Below are 17525 nucleotides of genomic sequence, written 5' to 3'. Positions count from 1 at the left end.
GAAATAGAGCATTCAAATTAGATCTTGCAAAACCATATAGTTCAATTTGACCTTTCCTGCACACACTTTGCAAACAATTAACCTGCAGTGTAGAATTCTTTAAATTTCATCTGGTGATGAAAAACAAATATATAAATAATTTCAAATAAAAGAAATGCCCACAAAGTAATACATTGCATTATGATTTTATAGGCAATAGTCCAGTGGATATGATCTCCTTATATTATGATGAATTAAAGCCCAGCTACAGCCAAGAGATTTAATTAAGATTCAGCAATCACCTTCAGCAAAGGTAGTATTGCTACTTAATTCCAATTAAACTGGTTGGTAGGCGCAAGGCTTGCATTGCTGCTTATTTAGATATCCTTTGTTTGTCCTTAGCAGGCAAACATAATAGAAACAAATAAAACATTTCCATATTCAGACCTTTTGGGATTATCAAGGTGTTCAGGGAAAGGGAGAAGCAGGCAGGGTTAAAGAAAAAAAGTCAAGTCAACTCAAGTGATTTTTATTTGTATAGTGCTTTTCACAACACACATAATTTCAAAGCAGCTTTACAGAAAATAAAACTATAATATGTATAAAGTCTTAGGGTCATTATTGTGTAGTTTGATTAAATATTTTTTTATGTTTGAAAGAAAATTGGGTTTCACGAGTTTACTTGATCATATATTCTTAGAGTGAAATGTGGTAAACAAACGTGGCATTCTGTCCATGTTTGAGTTTAATCTCGAATCAAAACAGAGCTCTTTGATTCCCCCCCTGTATGTGGAACTATGGAATGGCTAAAGGTGGAGATTGGGAGGAGGAGGGATGCTTAAAAGACATCAAAGGAGAGGTAGGCAAGCTACAGTTTATATAGCACTTGAACGTGATTGATTAACTGGATTATATGTACAAGCTCCTCCCAAACTTGCGTTAGAAACTCCAATTCACAAGTTCACTTGATCATATAATCATAGAGCAAAATATGGTAAACGAATTTGCCTGTCCGTGTCAAATCAAAACAGAGCTCTTACATTCCAACAAACATAATTAGAGGACAGTGCGCCTTTGAGGGGAAAGACGAAAGTAGGAGCTTGGGAATATTAACGAGTTGGGCGACCAACACGGGATAACCCAAGGAGGATCGATAATAGCAAGAACTATGACATCCTCCCGCAGGCTACTATTATATTAAGCATTTCTAGTTCTGGAGCTATGCTCGCGCAGAGGTCTAATAGATTAAGCATTTCTGGATGCGGAGGCATCCTCGTGCATTGGTCTGAAAAGTAAATGTGAACTGTTGTGGAGGCATCCTCACGTGATTTTTATTGGTTTTGGAGACAACCTCATGCGATCTGAATAGTCTGAATAGGTTAAGCATTTCTAGATGCGGAGGCATCCTCATGAAATGGTTTGAAATATGTAAAATATTTCTAATTGTGGAGGCATCCTCACGCAGTGGTCTGAAAAGGTAAAATATTAGTAATTGCGGAGGCATCCTCACGCGGTGGTCTGAAATGATAAAATATTTCTAATTGTGGCGGTATCCTCATGCGGTGGCTAGAAAAGATGAAACATTTGTAATTGCGGAGGCATCCTCACACAAAGGTCTGAAAAAATAAAACATTTCTAATTGTGGAGAAGTGTAGCTTCTCCTGACTGTCATTACACTGGACTGACAGATGGGTATTCTTTATGCTTGGACGGATGATTGGTCATGCCCACTTTAAGTTCTTACATGGATTAGTGATTTGTAATGTTTGTAACAGGGCTGAGAACGAGCTGGTCAATAATAAAGAGAGGATCAAGGGGGAACCTGGCTATATTTCTCCTGTATGAAGAATAGAAGGAGAGAGATTGAAATGGTTGGATGGGTGTGGGTAAATTTAAAATGTAACCAATGTGCTGCACAATAGCACCACACACGTCTTCTCATCTCCCGAGGATGCACAGAGATTCACGGATGGCATTTAACTTCTTATGTCTGTTCTGTCTTAGCGATGTGAGGAACACATTATTTACACTTTCAACTAGTTTTGAAGGTGTTTCTTTTCTCAGGGATTTGCTCATGTGATATTTTTGTTTCGGGATATGCCAAAGGAGGTTTCTGTTGGAACTGTCTTGGTTAACTCCAAGGAATGGTAAAATTGCTTTTGTTGGCTAGTCCTTGCATGGCGTTCAGTTTGTTACCCTTGCTGGCTAGCAAAGTTCATTCATCTGTTTATTTGTGTGTTTGTGGTTATTATTCCATCTCATACTCTATTAAGATCCTTGGGGAGAGCTTTTCCTTTTTTCTGCACTCATGATGTCTGCATTTGTATGTTTTATATGCTCATGGATACTATCACATGAGTGATTCCACTTATATTTCCTGAATGACCCTGTTAATAAGGCAAAATATCTTGATTTTTTGCGTAGGAGAAAGGCTCACATTGCATTTATACAGGATACTTATTTAAAACAGAAGGATGTTCATAGATTTCAGAATAAACATTGTAACAAGCTCATGTGCTTTGAATAAGCAAACTAACTCAGAACATAAATAAAACCAAAGCAAAGGGAACCAAGCACAGAGCATCAAACACAACATGCAAAGACTGACAAAGGAAACGGATATAACAAGGGCTAATAAACAGGGGAACGAGGAACACCTGTGGAAACAATCAGGGGAAAACCAATCATAAAATTAAACTACAAAGGACTACAAAATGTCTAGGTTACGGATATAATCTCTGTTCCCTGATGGAGGGAACGAGACGTTGTGTCGAAGAAGTGATACTAGGGGTCTCTCTTGAGAACATTTTGCATCTCTGATCTATGAGAAAAGGCCAATGAGAAATTGGCAGACAGAATTTGCATGTCAGGTCCCGGACATACGGGTATAAAGGGAGGGAAATGCATCTGATTCATTCAAGATTTTTCTGAGGAGCCGACAATGAGGTTCGGCCACAACAGTGGCTCGGTTCAACGACGTGGCCGGGAGGACACAAAGTCTCGTTCCCTCCATCAGGGAATGGAGGTTACATCTGTAACCTAGACGTTCCCTGTCTGTCGATCACTTCGACGTTGTGTCGAAGAAGCGACACTAGGGGTCCAATTCAAATCACGCCATGCGCTGAGCCGTGTACGTGTACTGCTGACACAGGAGCGGACAGGTATTTTACGTGCCAAAGCGACCAGCAGTGCCAGGCTCTACGTACCCTTCCCCAACGCCCCATAAAATCGTCAAAGCCTTCTGGTTCTTTACCCTTGACAGGGGGGAACAAGACGACGTGCCAAGCATGGGAGCAGGCCGCGCCAGCCACACCTTTTCTCTCTCTATGTTTCTCGCATAGAGTTGAAGCAGCTGGGGCCATCCTAACGCTATCATACGCATGATAGCGTTAGGATGGCCCCCACCCGGCAGGGAGCGGGTTAATGACTGAGGAGGAAGTCCGGTGGAGGCGTCCTCTGGACTCGTCAGAGCCCGCCGGCCGGGGAACAGTCATGGGGCTGAAGGCGAGAGGTCCTTGTCCAGCGTGCTGGGACTGTTGAGGTGTGGCGGCAGAGTGCCGTGAGAATGACATTTGCGGGCCAGGTGACCCAGAAAGAGGAAATTGCTCTATTATTGAAAAACGTGCAAAAAATACTTTTAACTAAAGGTTCTCTTCCTGGCCCTCCACCAGGGGACAGAGTGGTTTGTTTACCAACTCCGGAGCAAACGTCTCGATCTCTGGGTCATCCGTCTCAGGAACGCTTGGGAGCTTTCCGGGTCCTCGAAGGGGTCCGTAAGATGAGGGCGTGGACTTCCTGCGGGGTGCTCGGCGCTGGGGCTGAGAGCTGGGCCCACTCTTGGTTGAGGCAGAGCAGCACGTTTCTTTCATTGGAAGCCACAGTAGCATGCCCTCGGCGAGCAGACGGGGCATGTCCCATGGCGGCAGGAGCAGGATGTGTGAAATGGCCTCCGTCTGCTTCTTCACCACTGAGGACTGCTGGGTGGAGTCGTCAACGTTGCCACCGAATGGACGGAGCTGGGAGACGGGGGCGTTTAAGAAAGCGTGCTTTGCCGACCTCCCGTATTTCGACAAGGTCCAGTCCATAGATTACATTTTCTGGACCACAAGGGTGGCCATCTCAAGAGAGACCCCTAGTGTCGCTTCTTCGACACAGCGTCGAAGTGAGCTACAGACGGGGAACATTACATCTGCAGCACAATTAGAAATGATGCCCTCAGACACCAAATTATAAGTGTGCAGACACAGCAAACACCTGGCAGGTAATCAAATAATATGTTCACCATCTTCAGAAGTGATTAGTGTTTCATGTGAAATTAACTGTATAAGGAACGTTCTCCTGTGTAGACAATTAAAAAGTTGTATATATTTACATTCTATAATGTGTAATACATGCACTATATGGTTAAAAGTATGTTGACAGCCTTTCCAATTAATGGGTTTTGCAATCTCATCATTAGACAAACAATTTTTAGTAAAATGGGATCCTTTTCTATTTTAGCAATACGATGCCCCTGTGTTCAAAGTGAGGTCCAGATAGTAATGGTTTATTAGGTTTTGTGTGGAAGAAATTTAATGACCTGCACAAAGCCCAGACCTCAACCCACTGAAAACTTTTGGGTTGAATTAGAACGCTGACTGCAATACAAGCCCCATCGCCCCAACATCAGTGCTTGACCTCACTGATGCTCTTCTATCTGAATAGGAGACAATTACAGCAACCATGTTTAAACATCTAGTCAAAAGCCTTGTCAGAAGAGTTTAAGCTGTTTTGGTAGCAAACAGAGGACCAACTCCCAATATATGGCCATGGTTTTGAATTAATTGTTCAACAATCGCATATGGTTGTGCTGGCTGGGTGTACACATACTTTTGTCCATGTAGTGAATATAAGAAGTATGATAAATATCTACACCACTCCAGTTTATCTTTTTAAATTATGTATGTACATATAGAATTAGACATTTTGGACCTTTTTGTATTCAAGTTGTTTTCCATGCTGGACAAATATTTTTTGCTTAATGCTATATCATTTGAAAGCAATTGAGATTAAAACTGGAGATGGGGGGTGAACTCAGTGATGCACAGGGCTTTCATTTCCACCCTGTTCTACATACCCCATGCGGCAAAAACATCAAAGCATAACACTGACTGCAGTAGCGTTGACATCCAATAAGGATACTTCATTGGCAAGACTTTAAAGTTTTCTGAAATGTGATATCAGGGTCTGAGATTGAATCTGAATACATTTCTGTGCTTGAAATTCAAATGTATTTTCCAACACAATCCTGCATTGTTTGTTTAGCTGGGAGTTCTTAAGAAAAGGGAATTATCAAGTATGTTCAGCTGAGATAAAAGCATATGATGCATTCTGACAACAATGCCATGTATAAAATGCCATGAAATCAGGTTGCTCCATTATATTGTGATTACATTCCCTGCAAAACCCATACTGAAAAGGGCAATAGTGCACAATCACAGGAGACCTCCTGCTGAGTCTGTGTCTGGTTGAGTGAGTGTGCTGAGAGTCTGGCTCCTGATGGCCATGACCTCCTATGACCAACAGGTGTGTCTTTCTGTTCTTTAGCCAATTAGTGCTCATGGGTATGCAAGGGAAGCTCTGCTCATTAGAGTTTCCATACAAGAAAAAATGCAGAAAATAGGATGAGGGTTTTCTTTCAAAAACAAATTCTCTTCAGTGTCCATACACGTTTTAATCAAGGGCTTAATTGGGTTGTTTTGACCACCAGAACTGATGTATTCACAACATGAAAGGACATCTTGTCTCACAGATAGAATCAAAGAGGAAATGTACTTGCTGTTACAGTAAAATCATCATGCTGGTGCTCTGTTGGAATTTAAAAGAGAATGTTCTTTAATTTCACACTTACTATAAATAAAACAGTCAGGAAACTCTAAATGGGTCATTCCTACTATGCAGAATATTTCATTTCCCCATCATATACTGCATGTCTTACAGTCTTTCTCAATAGATTTGGCTCATTTCTCGAATGATAATTTTTTTTCTTCAAAACATTAAGTTCAGATCTCTGAACAATTAGATTCTTGTTCATGAAAGATTTGAATTTCTTTTTAATTTACAGTTTTTCTCAATTGCTTTGGCACAATCGTCAAATGACTATTTAACTTCGTCAAACTATATGACTAACTATATGAACATTAGGTAATTTGTTCACATGACTATAGTCATTTATAATTGCTTTGGTAGAAAATGCATTGAGAAAGCCTTGAAGATCAAAATAGATTGCATTCATTTCCTATTGAATTATATTACTCTCAAATGCAATTATATGTTCATTGTGTGACTCTCTACATGCTAAATAGAACAAACAACAATCACAATAACCTGTCACACATATATTAGATACATAACAGTTATGTGGTTTTGTTGTAATAGTTGTCAGATGGATAGATTTAGGCTAGATGGTGAACTATTCAATTTCCTCACAATTTAGAGCAAAGTATGTACAGGTAAGAATTCGTCAATGTAAACTACACAATGCTGTAATCTCCTTGTCTATCAGTATTGACAAGTACACCCTGTATATGTGGAATATGTCCCACAATGTGAGATATGTGCAAATGTATGATTTACCATATCTACTGTAAATGATTTCCTAAATTGCTTTACTATCTTTTATAGAGGGTGATGGAGCTGGAGGCTGATGAATCCCACACGTTTTTGTGTATGTTGATGAGGCAGGATTCAACTTGACCAAAGTCAGGAGACCTGGCCAAAATATTATTGGTCACCAAGCCACTGTTGATATGCCAGGCCAGCCTTGAGGGAACATTACAATGTGTGCTGCCATATGTGGGAATGGTGTACTCAGCCACATTCCCATCATTGGGCCATATAACACACAACATATCTTCAATTTCCTGGAAACTCTTTACAGGATCTCATTCCAGAGATTGAGAGGGGGTTGGTAAGAAATTGCTTTCCAATGTATGTTATAGTTTGGGACCACGTAAGTTTCCATCGTTCAAATACAGTCATGGAATGGTTAGTTGCCCACCCACATTCTTTGATGGAGTGTCTCCCAGCATACACCCCATTCCTAAATCCCACTGAGGAGTTATTTTTTGCATGGAAATGGAAGGTCTATGATCACCGTCCTCACAACCAGTTGTCCTTACTGGGTGCAATGGATGCTGTTGGATATCACAGCAGATTGTTGTAGGGGGTGGCTGCATCATGCCATTTTTCCCTCATTGCATTGCCAGGGATGATATCAGGTGTGATGTAGATGAAATGTTGTGGCCAGACAGAGAGAGATTGGAAGACCCATGAGGTTGATGAACTTTTTTTATTTTTTCTTGCACATATTGTAGTTTCAGAATGTTGCTGTTGTATATGTTTTTTCTGTACAAGCTTTCTTTATGTATTTTCAGTTGGCTGTAAAGTGTGTACATACAATTTACACAATAACTAAATGCACATGGCTTACTGATTGAAACTGATGAGTTGATTCTCAGTGAAATTGTCATACTCTTCACAACTTCTAAACATTTTTTCTAAACTTCTTTCATTGTGTGAGCCATCATATGCAACATTTTCTATTCAATTATCAAAATCTGTCAGATAAACATGTACTGTATATTCCATAAATATCTATGACATGAAATGTGTTTTCATTGTTGCATGATTTTATTTTTTTATTTGTTTTGCATGTCATTTTGTGGTAATTTTCTGTTAATTATTTATGACTTTATATGTACGTAATGTGTAAAAATGGACATGCAAATGTGAATATATGTAACATTGCTACACAAATAAATGTATTATATACATACAGATGTGTATATATTTTTTTTTTTGCACTACAGTATTGTACAGTATAGACTTCTCAGTAAAATTGTACTTACTGTTGAAATCGGAATCTAAAAAGCTCAGTGTGATACACAATAGCATTCAGCTAGACAATACTAACATTCTTGTATAGAACTGTTACGATCCCTGGTTGTCTGCCCCGTGTTTCTTGTGTCGCCGTCACGGACTCCTATCACCATGATTCCCGACCCTCATCACTGTGTCGTTGTTCTCACCTGATTGTCGTTTTGTCATCATCATGTCTGTGTACTTAAACCCCGCTGTTCCTCCATTCCCTTGTCGATCGTTGATGTTTTGCTCATGTTCGGATGTAGATGTCTTGCCTGTCTTGCCTTGTTAACCCAGTTCGTTTAGCTCCAATGTTTTCATGTTTTAGTTTCAGTTTTCCCACCATGGATGTTTCATTTGTTCCAGTTTGTCTTGTTTTCACTGTTGTTCAATAAACTCGCGTGTAGATCCTCACTCCTCGTCTGCCTCCTCCTGCCAAACGTTACAAGTACAGTAAGCAGACAGTGTCAACAAAAAACAATAGAACAAAAATGAAATTTGTATTTAACATATTCATAATTTCCAGGGTTGACTGCCATGGTGAAAAAACATCTAAACATTTTGACCAGAATGGCTCACACAATGACAAATTGGCCAATTTACTGACACAATAACTAGGTTCTGAAACATGAATTAAATGTTTTAGGTGAGTTACTAAATTTTGCAGACATGCTAGACATACATATGTTCCATAAAACTGTTGTGACAATTGCACTTACAGTTTAGAGAATGTTAAGACTGTTTCAAAAAAATGTGCCAAAGCGACTGAGAAAAACTGTAATATATTGGATAAAATGATTATGTTCAACTTTATAAATATATGTGATTTATAGACTTATTAACTTATTAACATAAACTTATAAAATGAAAAACTGGCTATTTATTAAATAATATTCCAGGGGTTTCTCCTTTCTTTCCTTTCTCTAACTGAAATGTTTCAAACAAAACATGTTTTATTTGGAATTTATTTTTAATTGTAAATCAGTTTCAAAATTGTTCCCTTGTCCTCAATGTCACTTTACATTTTGTCTTTAGTAATATCCCTTTAACTAACAAAAGCTAGTTCCTAAATGAAGTGACATTATTGTGTGAAAACAACAGAACAAACATCAGTAATACATTCAGTGATGTTTTGTGGGATAACAGGTTTGTCTCAGTCTAAAATATTACAGAAACCATTATGATAAAATCACAATTTCAAAGATGGTTACAAAACATCAAAATTAACTTCACGTTGAAGCTAACTTGTAATTCCTCACTGTGCAACTTTAGGTCTTTATTGCCATCCTGTTAGATTCCATTATGTTTGTAACTTGGTAATGTTCTTGGTTTTATGTAAAAAAAAAAAGAAATGCTATAATAAAAAATTGCCTGGCCTTAACCAGTACTATAATAAATGTAAACACAAAATGTCCAAAAACTAGTAGATATTAAAATATATCCTTCAGGATATTACCAAGAAATTCATTACAAATTCCTACTTATGACATCATGGATTGGGTAAGATTGTTGTGGCCACAATATGGTTACTGAATAAAGGACAATTTCATTGTCCATTTTGAGCTACACAACTCATGTAATCAATACAACAGGAAATGTGTCACACTCCATCTCTCCTTCTATCATTTAAACCTGTGCACAGCCAATCAGGGAAGCTTTCTGATGATCAACGCTGTCATAGAAATCTATAAACCAATTGTAATTGGTAATCCTACATTTAATAAATTCCAGCTTGGAGCCTGACCCATTAATGCAACAGTAATCTTTTGTTTTTTTTGTTTAAGCAGGATCCTAAACAATGAGATATTGTAATGTTTAGGCCAGAGGAGATTACTCACAGTAGAAAATGACAGTAACAAAACTGATGTTCTACTGATGGGTGTCTTCATTTGTTCAGTGTTTTCATTTTAGGATATTGCTTTAGATATCACATCTGACCATTTATAAATAAGGGCAGACAAATACTTGAGATTAAATGGAAATTGCAAAATGGAATTTCTGAACATCACTTGAGTTTCATCATCTTTTTATGCTCTGTTGAATTTTACAAATGTACTTAGTGGTTGTATTATCATTTAAATGCCTGACCATAGCATTTTCCACAATATATCTGCTGAGTTGTAGCTGCTGAATTTTATTGCATGTCTTATGCATATCATGGATACTTTACAATGATAGATAGATAGACAGATAGATAGATAGATAGATAGATAGATAGATAGATAGATAGATAGATAGATAGATAGATAGATAGATAGATAGATAGATAGATAGATAGATAGATAGATAGATAGATAGATACTATATAGGACAGTGTGTGGGAAGCAAATCACATTTCAGGTTCTATTTCATTTTTAATCACCTTGGCAGTGGTGTTCACATCAAAGTGTTTTTGACCTTTCCCCAAAAGAGAGGAAGCATCTGCTGTCGCTGTCCTAAAGGTCAGCAGCACTGTGTCATCACAAGCATCATTAAGTGCCACAAATCTTTACTCTGTTCAAATGGCAATAGAGAGAATACAGCTGAACACCTTTATTCTCTAAAACCACAAATGATTTTCCGAAATTAATGCTCACAAATGTAAAAACTTGTAGCAAGAAAAATAATAAGCAACAAACAAAAACAAACAACCAAAACAAAACTTGAAGCAATATATACATATATACATACTCATTTGACTATTTCCATCCATAAGCAAGTGATTTAACAAATAAGAGCTAAGAAACAAGTTTCTCCTTTTTAAATATGATTTCATACATCAGGAAGAAGGCAAGTGGCAATCATTACTTTTAGAAATTGTTTCATTTGTCCCAACCCCCCACCCTCACCCATCTTTTTCGGGTGATAATCAGTGATTTTCAAATCATCATGCCTTAATGTGTGCCCCTCACGTTCCTAATAATTTCAACTTCACTGTTAGTTCATGAAATTAAAATTGTTTTAAACTGAAATTAAATTTAAACTGTTTAAAATGTTTCCATGTTTATTAGTTTTTAGTAATTAGTATCTGTATGTGAGTGTACACCAAAATAAATATATAGCAGATGTACACATTTAACATTTTCAGTTATTCCCAAAAAAACGTTCTCTCTTGGGAAAATGTGAATGTCTCATGTTGTATATAGAACTGTGTATAAATGTTTGTCTAATAAAATACTTTCTGGAGCTGTACGGTTGAATGCACTGTGCATACCATGAGTGCTCTGACTGACCTGAGAAACATTTACTCTCCGAATATTTAATCAATGATGAAGTGTGTCCACTATTTCTGTTGGCTGTTTAAAAGAACTAGCGATTCCCAAGTCGGTTCTTTTCAGTGAATTGGTCAAACGGCTTGCAAAACGATTTGAATCAATTTGTGATTCAGATCAATTCATCAGAATGATGTCTCATGGAAAAATTTGGAACAGTTTCTCAAATCAGTATATGATATTTATGAACACAGAACAAAACAGTGCTGGATATAATGGAAATATACCTACAGTAAACTGTCTTTTTGAGAGGTAAATTTGAGAAACTTCAACTAGTGCTGTGTCATGTGATCAAGGGGCTGTTCAAACTGAACATGCTTTGTGTCCACTCATGCTGTTTTTAAATAGTTTTCCATGTAAACATACGCTGTATGGATGTCATTTGACAACTGTGTCACGTTTCTCTGTGTTTTTAGCATCTCTCACAGGAGTGCTTCGTTTTTAGAAAATAACTTCTTCAACTTATAAAAATGTGTCTCGAGACACCTACATTCTGCTCTATTCATTCTGGTGCAATTTACTTGTTTTAGTGTGAGAAGCAATTGTTCTGATTGGTTACTGGAAGAAATGCTTTAGCCAATAGATACATGAACGTTTCTCATGCTCGAGAAAAAAAATAATGCTTCTCTCAAAGTCACCTGAATTTAATGCTTTAGTGTTGCTTTTGCAAACAATTTCTCCCGGGAGAGCATGCCACCCTGTCCTCTAAAATATAAAGTTATATTAGGCAGATTTATGTGCATACCCTCAGATGTAATCCTGCTGGCACCAATCCCTTTAATCGCAAGCAGTGGAGGAAATATCAAATCATGGTTTTGCCATGATGTGATGTAAACTAAAGACTACTGGATTGTTTATTTTTTATTATGCACCCTTTGTTATATCCTGCCAAATGTCCTGTTTCAGTAGGTAATAATACATTGATAGAGAATACATTTCCATTCGTCAAATTATTTCGTGCGGACTTTAAGGTAACAACAGAATATCAAAGCTCATTGAGATTCTAAAGGCAAATCACAAACAACCACTGACTGACCTTACAGTCCCAATGTGCTAATTGTTTCTCTCCTGAATAGCATGGATATGCCTATTTGTGGTGTTGGAGAAAGAAAAAATAGAGAAAGCAAGAGAGAGAAAACAGAGCCACTATGCCCTGCCAAAGTAGGAAAACAAAGCATTGTGAAATGTATTGTTTTCAACGCTCCAGAAGATAATTATCATTCATTCACCCATATATTAGCAAATGAGCTCACTAGCATTCAAAAGTCTGGCTCATCCATGTCAATGGAATTAATTGAGTTTTCCCAATTATCCCAATGCACACTCATTTATACAATAACATTTATATAAGGATTCAAACTAGCACTGTTAATTATTGGACTGAAAATCAAGCAAATGCCCAAGCCACACAGATCAGAGATTAGAATGCAATTTACAGCATCAGTGATCTGGATGCAATCAAGGTAAAGTCCTCAAACAAAGAGGGCCTACTTACACAGTCACTTTATGCATCATGATCGATCAGATTGCTATTTGATTCGTATACACATTCCATTTACACTTGGCCATATGTAAATATGTCTCCACATTTTTTCTTGAAAAATTATTATTAACTATTCCCCTGCTATACTGTGTGTAAATATACAGGATTCACTTCTGTGCTGGAAAGTGAATGCTAATGCCGGGCAGTAAAATTTACATTTTTAAATATTTTTGAGAGGGTCTGTTGAACGTTTTTGGCAATTCATGTTTGAGTTTTGCTTTTTCTCCATACTGTATGTCTCATACATGATTGCTCACTCATGCGGATTTCATGGTTTCAAAAATTCTGAATGATATAGTTCCATTTTGGAGGAGTAAAGTTTATGTGCCGTATGTTGCCTGAACCGCCAGATGCGGATAGCTATCCAATAATTAAAACATATGAAGTGACCAAGTGTAAATACCCCCAGAGAGCTAAGGGTGATGCTTATACAACACACTTTGGTGTTATGAATGATGTCAATGCATCAGAATCCCCTGTTCTTCCCAGAACGTCCTACAACAATGATTATCCTTATGATCTCCACCATCTATGTTAGCAGAACAGCACTGATAGACTCCCACTTCGAGTGAAAATGATCTCATTTGCAGATCTGCCTGAAGATGGATGACGAGTCATTATTACACAACAACTTTCCCTCCACCTACCTTTCCATCCCATTTCTGTAAATTAGGGTAGCCCACACTGTGCCGCCTGAACTTACTTCTCATACATTTCACGAAGGCCTCATCATTACTATACCATGTCCAGCTCCCACTCTAATGCCTCCTGACATTTGCCGTGAGGGTGTTTAATGACAAGTAGATGTGATGCTTTAAATCACTGTCCGTCTTCAGCCCCCACCAGATGGCTATCTTTTACACACGTCCTTTATGACACATTGAAAAATGCTGATTAATGTAATGGGGCTCTGCACCTCTCATAGCAGCTTGGTCATTGCTAATTACTTCCATCCACTGCTTAAAAAAAAGAAAGAAAAAGGAGGGAAAAAGAATCTCTTCTGCTCTTGTGAGTTTTCTATTCCAGTCTCTTTTCATCATAGAGTAACATTTAACTAAACTCTGCTATAGAATCAGTCCAGATACTTGACTTTAAAGGTGGCATACAGGATAACGCTAGAATCACCAAACGTAAGTGCCAAAAAAAAGTGATTGTTTTGAAACAGGATTCACAAATTATGTGTACTGCCCCTACTACCTTGCCCCATCTAGGATTGGTCAGATAAACTGGTATCAGTTGCGGCTCGTAACCACAGAATAGGTGGGGCAGATCTGGCAATGACATTATATGTTATGTATAACCACACATTTTTAATTCATTTTTTACTTTATCCGACTCGTTCAACTCATTATTCATAAGATAATGAATAATATAACTATCTACATGCCATATACATGATTCCACAGAACAATTTTTTTTTTATGTGTAACAATACTACTAATGCTTTAAGTAGGCAGTATGCAGCAGTACCTACACTTCTATAATTTACTCTACAGAGTACCGGCAGTTTTTCTTGCGTACCATCACTTCTCAGATTCTTCGGTATTATGTAATGTCTTTATTTTATGTAAGTCAGTGATTTGATATGGCCCGCCAATCACTTTTACCTGACCTTCCAAATTATTTTGATAAAATCGCGGTAAACGTCTTGCAAACGATCTGTGGTACAGTTCTGGAGCAGTGTGCGTGTTTAAGCTTGTCTGGACATAGTTCAGTTTCACTCTTCTCCAAAACATGAACCAGCAACTTTAGGGTGAGCAAATTTTATCACATCTTTGTGTTATTTAACCAAAGCTAACCAAATTGGTTAGCTGCTAGGTGCGGTCAAAACTACAGACTTAAAAATACAAAAGTGATGTCAGCTCATATTCACCTTTTTCACAAGAGGCAAAACAATGATGAAAACTGAAGCTTCAAAGAAAATACATATGTTGATATTGACAAAGATACAGATCTAAATATCCTTTCTTAATTTTCATAAACAATAACCCTACTTTGTATGTTTTGATTTCATTTGATTTTGAAACCTGCCAGACCTTGAAAATTTTATATAAATACCTCTGTTTTGTTTTTACATGTTAACATGTTAGTTACAATAAAAGTGTTAAAATAAGTTAAGATAAATAAGTATAAAAAAGTTGGCCTCAGTTCAGTTTATTAATCCGCTAGATTATTTACTTTTAAATAATCATATGTTGCGACACAATATATGCACTTTTTGTCTTCCACTTCAAGCACTGCTACTAATAATACATCTACTACTAATAATAATAGTTTTAATTACAGTCATTTTCAGTTAGTAAATAGGTTCACAGTAGAATTTTTTCAAATCACACACACCTACACTACTGTCCCCTTGCAAAATAAGAATGGAAATATAAATATGGAAACATGACATTTTACATTTAACAGGTTAACAGATTACAATATTAGCAGATTTTAGTATGATTCTCTGGTACTCACACCATTAGTTGAACCAAAGCATGGCATGTTACCATTCAAACCAATTGGTCAAGGTTAGACTGGTTGGTATGCTCCAGTTAGCCCCTGCTGGTAGATGCTGTAACCATTCTGGAGGCCAAAAGTTTCTTTCTAACTACTTGCCTTCTCCACTGACAGCAATTCAAAAGTAGCCAAGTATTCTAAAATGTTTTATTCATATTTTTGGTATCAACATTTATATAGCAAATATTTCAAATTAAATTATATTAAAATTAATAATTAATATTTATAATATAATATGTGAAAATTATAATCAATGATTATCATAATAAATCATAAAATATATTATATTATAATATAATTTTTATTTTAATTATAAAAATAATTATTACTATAAAATTAATTATTGCATCATATTATTTCAGTAGATTAATTGCTAGTGAAGATTTTGGACGGTGGCATAACATAATTTTACTGTGGCTCCAAAGTGATAAGTCAAATGGCATTTACAGCTCTGGTTTCGAAAACAAAAGCTCAGAACTAAGTGCCCATAAAGCTAAAATGGCAGCATGCAGGTCATGTACTTCCAGCTGCCACTGAAATGAATGGGAATGCTAACAGTTTTTCTAGATATTGTAGTCCTCTGTTGCTCAACACCCCCACCCCACCCCGAAAATAGAAAGCAAAATCACGCACACAAATGGTGTTATTTGGATCCATGAGCCATCAGCGAGCTGATTATTGCATCTTCTCCTGTTTAGACGATGACATTTACTAGGCTCTCATTACACTATCTTCAAGCATCAAGAAAAGCTAATGGTACCCTTTTCAGCTAAAGCTTCACAAGATGGAAAAAAGTGTAGTAAGTGTAGTGGTTAAAATTTCTCACAGTTTGGTTTGTATTACGGTTTTAGGGTCATGGTTTCTGTACGGTTCTGCATTTTTTATGTTCAGGGGGAAAAAAAATATTACTGCAAATTCCATAGTAAAAATATTCAATTTGGTAACAGACACTTCAAGAGATTTGCCCTCACTACAAATCACCATGGATTTACTTCAGTAACCATAGTTTAAACATTGTATTTGTAATAACATCATAGTAACCACAAAATTAACATTGCTACTGTCATAGTTACTATACTATACCAAAATCAGTGTGACTATATGGAAACTTTAGTGTTACTGCTGTAAAACAATGGTTCATTTTACCAAAACTATGATTTCTGCCATGAAAACAATGGAACAATATATGGCACTCACATCGAGCAATGTCTGCAAACAGTGCCTGATTTGTAAACTTTTTATTTTTGGCCATCACTGTAATTGACTGCATAAAGAAAAAGTTCTCAGACAGGAGACTTACGGCTTGTTTTCTCAGCTTGCCATTTTGCCAGATAACATGTGGATAACTGTGATGTCATCAACCGATTTAACATACTATCAGTTAATAGGACAGCTTCTCTCTGCAGAAAGATAACCAACGTGAAACACAGGCAGAGTGTGTCCATCTACAGAGCCATACAGGTGCATTAGCGAAGGTTACAACTGTGCATGTCAACTTGGCGCTTAATTTTCTTACCGAACCATGGTTGTCGAATTCTACGGTTCGTTTTTTTTACAGAGAACTGTTAAATCACTAATAGAAAGAGTGCCAGACTACTGTTAACAGCACACCTTTTTGTCTGCCACCAAACAAAAGGGAATACACTTCACTTGCAGCAGCATTGTATGCTGAATAATGTATTTGATAGAATAATGTCTCATTGCATGAGAGAAACCGATTTATATAATTTCAATACAAATGACACATAAGTAACAACAGTATAAGCTTGGAAAGATTAAATCTTTATGCATTACATATGGAAGCTATATGAGAACTTATGCTATGATGACATCAATGTCATTTGTAGTTTAAGTAATCAATGACGATGCAACTAATCGATATATAAATTATTACTACATAAAAAATGGGTAGTTGACATTTTGAGAATTTGACATATCCTCTGGTTTGACAAGCTATACTCCATCTAAAACAAGTTTAAACAGGGTTTTGTTAATTAAATAATTATTATTAGCCCATGCATGCAGCTTTTATGGCCTCATAATAATTGAGAAACTATGTGGAATATTAAAAATCAAATAAAAATCTATTTTTCACACTCCAGGACTAACATTTTTCACTAAAATTGGTGAAAAATGTAAAAGACCATTTTACAAGGTACAAGACAATATAATATTAGTCAATATAAGTCTTATCATTCATATAAGTTGGAACCTAAAACCTTAATGTTGACAAAATTATATATTGATTTTATGTAATATAGTTATTATATCATTAAAACAAAGATATTTATTAGAGTGAGACAAAAAATATTTTTCCATTTTATTTTTATTATTATTATTATCAG

This window comes from Xyrauchen texanus, chromosome 22 (genome assembly GCF_025860055.1).
Source record: "Xyrauchen texanus isolate HMW12.3.18 chromosome 22, RBS_HiC_50CHRs, whole genome shotgun sequence".
In the NCBI taxonomy this organism is placed as follows: Eukaryota; Metazoa; Chordata; class Actinopteri; order Cypriniformes; family Catostomidae; genus Xyrauchen; species Xyrauchen texanus.
This window is presented reverse-complemented; position numbering follows the sequence as displayed.